The 11,121-nt window shown below is 49.4% G+C and overlaps 1 long non-coding RNA gene across 1 annotated transcript; it reads left to right on the top strand.

Moving 5' to 3' along the window:
* The first annotated feature begins 4,957 nt into the window (after window positions 1–4,957).
* LOC144298346 (uncharacterized) lies at window positions 4,958–10,242 on the top strand. Its single transcript, XR_013365295.1, has 4 exons — window positions 4,958–5,146; window positions 5,861–5,942; window positions 7,791–7,937; window positions 10,144–10,242. It is a non-coding gene; the product is annotated as an uncharacterized LOC144298346 (long non-coding RNA).
* Window positions 10,243–11,121: the final 879 nt, after the last annotated feature.

The following is an 11,121-nucleotide window of genomic DNA, read 5'->3' as shown; positions in this document are numbered from 1 at the left end:
TCCAGGTTCCATCCAGAGTACGGTATACATAGAATTTCCTTCCTATTGAAGGCTGGATAATATTCCGTTGTACAGAGAGACCACATTCTGTTGATCCGTCCCTCTGCTGATGGACACCCGGGTGGCTTCCTTGCTTTAGCTCTTGTGAGCAACATCGCTGTGAACCCAGGTGCACGAGAGGGCCTGAATGCCTCACCTGTCTGCTGCCACATGGCTTCCAGCTGCCCAAAGTTCTCCGTTTTACATCACCCTGAAGGCAGGTTTTCCCTATCATGTCTTTGAGGCTGCAGGATGGGACACTGCTTCCCCAAAGTTGATATGCAGGATTATCAATCATTCCCTGCAAAACCAGGCTGTCTTCCCACCCCTCTCAAACGCTCATGGGGTGGGCTGACTTGTGAGGCCGAAGAAGGGGAGGAGTGGGGGAGGTGAGGGAGGGGTGAAGCCTTGAGGTGGTTTGAGAAACAGCAAACTAGCAGCTGATGTCTGAGCCCGAGAAGCAAAAGCCAGACACACGGCCCTGGTCTGTCCGCAGCTGGCTCGGTCCACTTCCTATCTGACAGGTGGGCTGGGGAGCAGGAAATCACAGGTAGAAGGAGCAAGTTGTGTTCCCAAAGTAAGATATCCAGGTCGCCTTGGGTCCTTGTGTGGTTGTTTAATTTCTGCTTTTACCATACTTACCCCTGTTCCCAAAGGCTGGTTCTCCACAGCTGGCACTATTCCCCATCACTCAGTGGGACATGAAATCTGGACGAAATGCTGCCTGCCTCAGAGACCTACTGAAAATGGGGGCAGCTCCCCATGCCCCGGTCCTGACCATAACTGGTTTCCCCAACTCCTGCTTTCCCCATGCCTCCTCATGTCTCTCTTCACCCTTCCCCGTGTTCTCAGCTTGCTCCACACCTGAGTCCATGATGCCAAAGACCTCCTTTTGGACACAAGTTTTTATTTAACCTTGACATCAGAGAATCATTCCCCAGAGAGAGAAGTCCGTCTGTCTCTGATGTGGTGTGCCCTGGGGCTCACGTCACTGGGCACCTCCTTTACCCAGATTGGGCAAGGCAAAATTGGTGTCGACGAACACATCGCTCATTCATTCATTTATATCGATAGTTAATGGAACACCACCATCAAGAGAAATAAGAGTAAGAACACAAGGACAGCTAATGAGGGGGAAGTAAACCAGGAGGAGATATTTTAAATGTACTTAACTGGGACCTGGGGCCGAGGCAAGATTTTTTTTTTTTCAGAAGGAACTGATGTGTAAGTTGAAACCTGAAATATGAGTAGGAATTTGCTAGAGAAAGAAAAGTATTCCAGGTTCTGGAACCTACATGTGCAAAGGCCCTGTGGTGGGAGAGAGCTAGAGGGCATTTGGGGAACCTCGAGAAATTTCGACAGACTTAGGAGTTGTTTGTAAAGGACAGCATGTATGTAAGAATCCAGCTGGGAGGTCCTCTAGCCCAGAGGGCACAGGTTCTTCAAGGTCTTATCCATTTCTTTTTTCATCAAATGATCCTTTTCTAAAGAGTAAGATCAATCTCAGAGGAAATTATTGCCAAGGAGGAGCAAAGAAGGAGAGTATGGTTAACTTCGACTTTTTCTTGTGCTTTGCCTTCACAGGCAACGTGATCTCTGTGGGTGTCCCCCTGACTTCTGGGTCCGGTTCTCCTCCCTCAGGTTCCTTTGTGTCTCTCCATTTTTCCAGTTTCTTACCCAGCCACTTTTATGGGTGTTTTTTTTGAAAATGCTACCCCTTCCTCCTTGTGAATTACAAGCTGCTGTGCTCAGGCTTAGCCAGGGTGACCCTTCGGTTGTCACAGCGTGGAAGGAGTGAGACCAGCCAGGGGGTCTTGGGGTCGCCCAGGACCGGGGGAGTGGCAGAGTGGGTGCAGAGGAGGGCCTAGGTGTCAGAAGGCTTCAGGAGCTCTTTGAGAAGGCTTGAGCATGGCTTGGATGAACCTATGGGTGGACACAGACCATGGAAGAAACACAGGGAGGTGAGGAGGGGCGGGGCAGAGGGGCTGGAATCTTTGAGACCATGGTGTGGAACTCCGGAACCGCACAGCACAAACTTGGGGGAGTCGTTTTACCCCCTTGACCTTCAGTTTTTCCATCTGCAAAGTGGGGATACGAACAGTACCTATCTCGGGGTGCCCGAGGGAACGAAATGAACAATGTTCAGACCTGTGATTGGCACGTGCACCTCTGTCTCAGCGTCGGTTCAATACATTCGGACACATTCCCATAAACACGTGGTTATCACAGGTCTGGAGTCCAGAAGGAAGACCTGGGCTGGAGGCAGAGACGGGTGGGGGTGGGATCTCCTTTCCTGGATCATCGCTCCTGCCCACCAGGTAAATATTTGCTGGGTTAATGTGGAAGCATTTAAGAGAATCAACTCTGCACAGATAGCTGCGGGTTGTTAGGAGGACCTTATTTGCATGCGCGCAATTAGTATGTCAATTGCCAACCAAGCGACTCCACTCATCAGAGCTGCCCGGGGGACTAGTTATTGGTAGCACTCGAGTATTTAGTTTGAGTTACGGTGTGAGTTCTGGAGCAATAAAACTACAGACCACTGGAAAAAAAAATGCAATTCACTTCTTCTCACTGGTCTTCCTTCCCATTAGCCTGGATGAATGGAATGTCTGGAATCACGTTGACCTTCCTTGTATTCCGGTTCTGAATGGCAGGCTGCTGTGCTGTAAGATGGGATGAGGGGTGGCTGCGAGGGGTGCGCTCCCCCGCCTCCAGGGGAGTCTGAGCAGCCTCGGGCGGCTGCTGATGGGAATGAAGATGCCAAGCACAACCCCCCCGCCCCAGGCTCCGGGCTCTCCATTTCTTCCATCCAAGACTAGTTGAACAAGAAGCGAGAAAGAGTGCCTAGTGAAAGAGGAGACGAGTGGACAGGAAAGTGGGTCCATTCTATCCGTTCTTTCCTGCTGTGTAGAACACCACCCAGGACTCGGTGGCTCAGAGCAGCAGCTCAGCTCATCTGGCTGGAGGCCCTTCTGCTGGGCTCACCTGGGCTCGTCACGGGGCTCCATCTGCTTTGGTCTTGGGCCCGGCCTGGAAGTCTTGGATGCCTGAGCCTGTCTCCAAGGCCTGGGTCATCCTGACCCTCCTGGCATTGCCAGACCAAGTCTTGTGTCCAATCCCAGAGTCAGTGTGGAGGAAGGGACTGCACTGGTGTGGATTCTGAGAAGGGGGATTTGTTGGGGTCACTGCTGTAAGGATGAACCCTGGGAGTCTCTGCACTGTGTCCAAGATTCCAGGGGTCTGCTGAATCACACAATGGTGATGTTGCAGATACTGATAATAACCCTAATACTAGGATTAATAACATATACCTTTTTATTTAGTACTTATTAAATCCTGGGACAGAAATAATGCATTTGGTATTTAATCTTCTCGGCAATTCTGCTGGGTCAGTACCCCTCCCAGTTTGTGGATAGGAAACCCAGGTCTTTCTTTCTTTCTTTCTTTCTTTCTTTCTTTCTTTCTTTCTTTCTTTCTTTCTTTCTTTCTTTCTTTCTTTCTTTCTTTCTTTCTTTCTTTCTTTCTTTCTTTCTTTCTTTCTTTCTTTCCTTCCTTCCTTCCTTCCTTCCTTCCTTCCTTCCTTCCTTCCTTCTTTCTTTCTTTCTTTCTTTCTTTCTTTCTTTCTTTCTTTCTTTCTTTCTTTCTTTCTCTTTTTTTTTCTTTTTTTGAGAGCAGGAGAGAGCATGTATGCACATGTGCTGTAGGCAGGGGTGGGGCAGAGGGAATATCAAGCAGACTCCCCGCCCAGAGCAGAGCCATATGTGTGGGGTTTGATCCCATGACCCGGAACTCATGACCCGGGCCAAAACCAAGACTCGGATGCTTGACTGACTGAGCCACCCAGCCACCTGAGGTTTGAAAGGTGAGGTTTGTTTCTCTAAGTGCATCTCATGGCTGTAATTCTTTGTGAAGTGGGAGAGGCCTGCGGTGGGAGAGGCAGGCTCTGGATCCTTCCACCCTGGCCAAGGGATCTCTGGACAAAGCTAAATCACATTTCCAAAGGAGGTCCTTCGATGTGTTGAAATGTAAGCAGCTTTCCCCACATAGCAGTTTGATGAGCTGAGCATACGTGAATCAGAAACACGAGGCTGATGTTTGTCTTTCTCCACATGGGGGTCTGGCACTCTGCAAGTTCCCTTGGCGAGCAGGATTCGGGTCCTGCCAAAACCTGGAGTTCTGGCAGAATGGTGTGGGCCTTCCGGTCAGGCCAGGCCTCCCTCCCTGCTGTTCAAACCAGAGTCCCAGCCTCCTGCGGCTCTGGCTTCTCCCACCGCTTCTCCCAGCTCCCGAGTCCCAGGGACAGGACAGCAGGAGGCGTCTGTGCAGCCCAACCCTGGGTGGAAAAAGGTGGCACAGGGCACGGTTTCCTGGAGCGCTGCCAAGCTGCATCCTCTAGGTGCCAGGAACCCCAGCGACGGAAACTGCGGCTGCAGGGCCCATGCACGGGGCGTGCTGTCGGGAATCAGCTCGGGCTGAGGGCGAGTGTGGCCCAAAAGAAGGGGGGGACTTGGCCGGGGCCCGCGCAGGAGGTGGCCTTGCCAGATTCCTTTGAAATCATGGGATGGCGTTCTGGGAAAAAGCAGCTCTCAGGTGGAAAGGGTTCAGAGCAGACCTGGCTCATCAGGCTTTTCTGTAACCGTGTTCCTTCTCAGAGCCTTCACTGTCTGAGGTGAGGGGCCAAGGTGGGCAGCAGGGCCGCGGCAGCCTCGGGCTCATCTGCCAGAGGAGCTACCTCTGTCATACTCACCAGGGCACCTCTAGCATCTGGCTGGGACCTGGCGCTAAGGTACACTGGATGAGCAATGAAACCTGGGGATGAGGCTGATTTAAGGCCAAGGGCCACAGCCAGAGGTGAGAAAGAAACAAAAGGGGCAGTGGATGTTCTGGGCCATTCTGGAACATTCTGGAATGTTCTGGAGTTCCTGGCCATAGTCCCAGTTCTGAGTCTTCAGATGCCCATCCTTTGAGGGCTGCAGGATGCCCTCCTGGCCTCTCTGACTGACCCCTGAGGCTGCAGCTCAGCCAATGCCCCCTTATTCTCCTTTCATGACCAATTATTCCTGGGATCCAGAAAGATCTCTTGGCCGTATAGGGAGCCGTGCAGGTGCTGTCAAAGAAAAGCAGGGTTGTTACTCCGAAGGGAGAAAGCCTCTGTGGGTCTAAGGTAGCCAGCTTGCTCCCCATTAGCCGAATATACCAGGTCTCAGAGAGTCATGGGCGATGGTGGTGGCAGGGGTTCCCTGGGACCATTCCTAATCCCATGTCTGCCCTCAGTGCTGCAGCTGGTGCTGATGGATGGTGTTTGGTCCATCAGATGATGGAGCTCCCCTTGTTGGATTCAGGGCAAGGATCTGAAAGCGTGGGGAAGGTCACTGTTGAGTTATCATAAGTGTGAAACCCTCTCCAGACCACAGTGAGGTGATTATGAGGAAGGGGAATTCCGGGGGCTCCCCTCCAAAGCTGAGCTACTGCAATGTTCCAGGCCCTGGCCCAGGCCCTGTCCTCAGTCCCCATACAATCCTGCAAGGCAGGGTGGCTGCCCCATTTTGCAGATGAGGAAACTGAGTCCAGGGAATAAAAGTGACATGTCCAAGTTGTTGAAATGGGGTTTGAAATCAGGTGTGGCAAATCTGAAGCCCAGGTGATTTTCAGACCAGCCTCTGCCTCCTGTGACCAGAAGGATGTGTGTCCTCTGAGGCAACCTCCTATTGGGAACCTTGGTGTTGCAAGGGAAAGACTCAGGGGAGAGACTAAAGAATATGCTCGAAAGTCCATGTGGTAAGGGGAGAGGAATAAAGTGACTCCTTCATCCATCCAGATAATACTGAACATTTACTGCAGCCTAAATGCCAGAGATCCAGCAAAAAGAAAGCCAGCCCCTGACCTTGGAGAGTCAGTAGGTGAGTCAGGTATTTTTTAAGTATTACACAAAAATCATAAATTGCGTCTGTGAGCAGTGCTCTGAAGGAGAAGTACAAGATACTAAGAGATATTCTGAGAGGGCTCTGGCATGGTCAAGGGGGCCAAAGTAGCTTCCCCGAGGAAGGAATGCTTTAGCTCAGATCTCAGACATGAGTAGGAGTTAGCAAAGTGAGTGTGAGAGTGGAAGGGGAGGAGCAAGAAATATTCCAGAGAGTCAAAGGCCAGAGACACGTGCAAAGGCCCTGTAGCAGGAAGGAGAGATCCTGGTGCTCTCTGGAGATCAAAGAGCAAAGGGCTGGATGGTGTCTTAAAGTTGGAGCATAGGAAGCCAGTGAAATATTTCCAGTAGAGGGGGCATGATTATATCTGAATTTGGAAAAGATTCCCCTGGCTTCCATGTAGAAGAATATGCTTCCTCTTTTTTTCTTTTTAATTTTATTTATCTAATTCATGAGAGACACACAGAGAGAGGCAGAGACATAGGCAGAGGGAGAAGCAGGCTCCCTGTGAGGAGCCCCATGTAGGACTAGATCCCAGGACCTGAGCCGAAGGCAGACACTCAACCACTGAGCCACCCAGATGCCCCAGATATGCTTCCTCTTAACTGTGAAGAGTAAGCTTGGCAAGAAGGCACTGGGAGCCAATTGGTAAGTCAACTTCTCTGGCCAGTCTTTGGTTTCCCCCTTTCCATGGGAATTTAGATGCAGTGATTGATCATTTCCATCTTGCAGATGTTCTGTGGGCCTTCCTCATGCTACCGGATGCTGCCTCTCAACAGGACACTGAGTCCTGGGGGTGAAGAGATTCTTCTCTTCTTCTCTCAATCTTTCTCTTGTAGCATTTAACATGAACCGTTCCAGAGTGAGTTGCCATGTGCACATGGACAGGTATCTGTGAATACCTGGAAAACAGGTAGGATAGGCTGTATCACCATGCAGTGATATCTACTAAGGCAGCATGTGTGCTGGGATGCACTGATTCTACCCCCTGGCATCAGCTTTCAAGAACTACCTGCAAGAGGGCAAAAGAAGAGTGTGGGCGGGTGGTCATGCTAACATTGTTTATGAACAGCACAAAAAACTGGAGCCAAATTAAAAGTCCACCAGTTGGCAACTTAAAAATTATAGCACGTGCATAAGTGGGGCAAATACTCAGTAACCATTAAATGAAATCAGTGGACCCTTTGTGTGCTCAAATGGCAAATCTCTGAAGCATTGTGACAGATGAAAAAAGCAAACTGTAGAAAGGTACATACTTTGCAAAAATCAGCATAGACATGCACCCCAGGGGCACTTGGGTGGCTCAGTCAGTTAAGCATCTGTCTTCAACTCAGATCATAATCCCAGGGTCCTGGGATCGAGTCCTGCCTCAAGCTCCCTGCTCAGCAGAGTGTCTGCTTCTCCCTCTGTCCTTCCCCCTGATCGTGCTGTCTCTCTGCCCAAAAAATAAATAAAATCTTAAAAAAAAGAAAGGCACCTCCCGGCTCCCACCCCTAGTCTTTCCTATGACTTCTATGTCACATATAATACCATATAAAGAACAGAGATTTCTGAGAAATACTTCCCTGGTGATAATGGTTGCCTCTGGACCGGGTCAGTTTTGGAGGTGACCTCTGTCAAGGGGAACTCTTGCCTTCTCAGTACTAGTCTACTATTTTAAAAAAGAAGGTTGAATTTATAGATTTCTATGTAACTTAAAATTAATTTAAAAAGATGAGCTAGGGCTCTTAGAGATACTCGGGAAGATATTGGCCAGATCTGCTGCGGCAGAGGGGCAGTTTCTGGTCTCTATAGGGTTCTATGCTTGATTGTCTTTACATTTTTCAGAAGGTATGTTTGTGCATTTGTGGTGCAATAACATAAGGAAAAATGAAGTAGTTCTTCTAATTTGGTCTTCTCTAAGTGAGCTCAGCAGCTAGGAGCACTCGGGGGACCTGAGGCCCAGAAACCCATGTGACAGCGAGCCAGCCTGCGGTGAGTCAGTGAGCGAGGGAAGAAAAGGCCATCCCCAGAGCCCGCTGAGTCACGTGACGCCCGAACACAGCAAACTGGCTTGTTTTGCAACCCAGGCAGGCCCTTTAACCACAAGCTGCTGGCTGGCCCCATGCGGTGGGGGGAGATGATGCCAGCACTCTTCCCTCAATGAGTCATGCTCCTTCCCGCAAGAGCTAGGGCAGGATGTGGAGGAGATGGGCTCGGGGGGCAGAGGCTTCTGCCTTTAGGCCATGGGAGGCTGGGTGCCCTGGAGGGTGGCAGGCCCCGGGGCCCTTGGGGAAGTCCTCGTTGGGGCTGCTGCTCTCCTGTGTAGATGGACACAACCACCGACGTGGGCCGCAGACCACCGCACTGAGTGCCTGCGTGGTGATCACAGGGAGGCAGGTTTCGGAGGCTTCCACTCAACACGGATAGCACATTTACGTGCAGGGCACTATGCTCATGTGACGTGAGAGCTTACAGGACAGGGCTTGCTGGCCCTTGTACACAGAAGGGGAGACTGGGCCTCAGTGGAGGTAAGGGGCTTGCCCAAGGTCTCAGGTCCAAGCTGGTAAGTGACAGAAGCAGGATTTGAAACCAGGTGCGGCTGAAGTCAAAGACCAGCTGGCTTTCACTGCCCTCTCGTCCCTTCCAGAAAGGTGTGTGTCCACAGGTCTGTGGCCTTGGAAGCCACTCCTTGTGCATCACACTCTCAGGTTTGCTGGTGGAAGGGAAAGTCAGACAAAAGTGGGAGATCCTCAGAGATGGTAACAAGAACTTGACGTACCATTTCTGAGCCCTTCTCGGCCTAATGCTGGACCGAGCACGTTACTTTCATGTGTTGCTCAGTCCCTCCAACACGGTGGTGAAACAATGATCTTTGTTCTCAGGAAGGGCACACTGAGACTCAGAGAGTGAAATGACTGTCTAAGCACACAGCTAGCAGAATTCAAAACTGAGTCTGTCTGATTCCAAAAACGCACCGTCTGTAGTTACCCATAAGCGCTCTTTCCACCTGCAAACACAGATTTCCTGTGAGGTCCAGCTCTTGGCTCTCCTTTTCCTCTGCAGTCTGACCCTTGCCCACCAGGCAAGTTCTTATTCATGCTCAATACCCTACCAGGAAGCCTTCCTCAGCTCCATAGCAAGGGGTTCTCTTGTGCCCCCACAGCTCTCCAACCACATGGGTCTTTATTAGATGTGCTTTTGTGACTCTCCTTACTTACCTTTTCAGAGGGCCATGAGCTCTTTCAGGGTAGATATAATGTAATGGTGAATTTTATGTGTCATCTTGACAGGGCTAAGGGATGCCAGGGATACCAATGAAACATTTTTTGGATATGTCTATGAGGATGTCTCTGGGAAAGATGAGCATTTGAATCAGTAGACAGAGTAGAGAAGATGGTGGGGATAGGCATCATTCACTCTGTTGAGGGCCTGACCAGAACAAAAAGGCAGAGCGAGGATGAACTCATCTTCACTTGAGCTGGGACGTCCATCTAATGCTCCCAGACATTGGAGCTCCCAGTTCTTGGCCTTTCCAACTCCAAGTGGGACTTCTCAGGCCTTCAGACTCCAACTGAGTTACACCACCCATTTTGCTGGTTCTCCAGCTTGTACATGGCAGGTTGTGGGATTTTTCAGCCTCCATAATCACATGAGCCATTTCCTATAATAAATTTCCTCTTACATGCATATCTCTATTGGTTCTGTTTCTCTGGAGAACCATAACTCATACAGAAGGTAGCACATTCATTAACTATTTTAAAAATACTTTGGTCATATTTTCCATCCAGAGACTAGTGCAGTGGTTACATCATGATCAACCCATAGATCTGGGCTTGAATCCTGATTGGTCTGGGTGATGTTGGGTCTGGTCTGGGTGAAGTTGGGCCAATAACTTGACTTTTCTCAGTTCCGTCTGTAAAATGGAGATTCTAAAGTTTACTTCCCAGTGTCACCGTAGGGATTAAGTGAGATATTTCTGTAAAGTGCTGAGCACAGTGCCCGAGGCACAGAGTGCATTCATATCAGTAACCACCCAGTCTAGTCCAGTCAGAGGTCAGCAGATGACTGGCTGGGAGAAAATATAGCTGTCCTTCTGTGCAGCAGCCCCTATGCCATTGTGAGGACCCTATTCCAAGCTCTGAGTGCTGCCCATGATTTATAACGTCATCCCCTGAATATATCATTCCTTATTTTTCAGAGGGTGGTGATTCACACCCAAATTTACAGATGCAGAAAAGGGGTGAGAGAAGATGAGCTGAATAAATCTACAAACCAAAATTCACATATGGAATAATATAAAGAATAAAGATTTTTTAAAAAAATATTCTTTCTTAATTCTGTCTGAGGGAATTACAATAATTTGCATCAATCACCTAAAGAAAAAATTTATTTAATTCCCAAGTCTGATGAGGGTGGGTTGAAAACCACATACACAAACACTACTTGTGACCCTCTGAATTCTTACAAATTTGGGGACGATGTGATAATACATTGTCACACCCTGATATTTATCCTGAGAAAATAATCCTGAAGAAAGGAATAGACATAAGCAGAGATATTTATTACATCAGTGTCTATAGCAGCAAAAACCTGGATAACCCTCAAAGGATCATTTGTAGGGGACTGGTAAGTCAAGTCGTGGTCATCAATGTAATTGTCAACAATGTCAGTGGTTTCATTGGAACATGCAAGATGTTTATTACACAATTACCAGGAAAGCAGAATGCGACCTGGAATTTATTCTGTGAATGCAAGTGTGTGAAGTTTGTGTAAATGTGAGCAAGGGCAGGCAGGTCAAAGGCAGAAAGAAAGAGTTGTTGAATGGGGGGTTGTGGGTTGCTTTCATGCTGTTGTTTGATTGAGTCACTATTTCTGGGTCACACTATAAGTGGCCTGGAGAAGTCGCCTCACCCTGGGATTTCATACCCAGATTATTTTCCACCAAGCTGTATCTAGCCTCCTCTTGCCTCTCCTGCAGCCAGGTCACCCCAGCAACCCCCAAAACAGCTTCCATGCTGGCCTCAAGATGCAAATACACATAATGGTCTCTTGTCTGGCTCCCAAAAGCTGACTGGCCTTCACCAGGGACTTCCAGGAAGCCAAAGCACTCCAATGTGGACTGAATGGTTCCCCCTTGGAGTGCTCTCGGGCACTGGTCAGGAGGGGCTGGTCTTGC

The sequence above is a fragment of the Canis aureus genome, chromosome 26 (genome assembly GCF_053574225.1).
Source record: "Canis aureus isolate CA01 chromosome 26, VMU_Caureus_v.1.0, whole genome shotgun sequence".
Lineage (NCBI taxonomy): Eukaryota > Metazoa > Chordata > Mammalia > Carnivora > Canidae > Canis > Canis aureus.
This window is presented reverse-complemented; position numbering and strand designations above follow the sequence as displayed.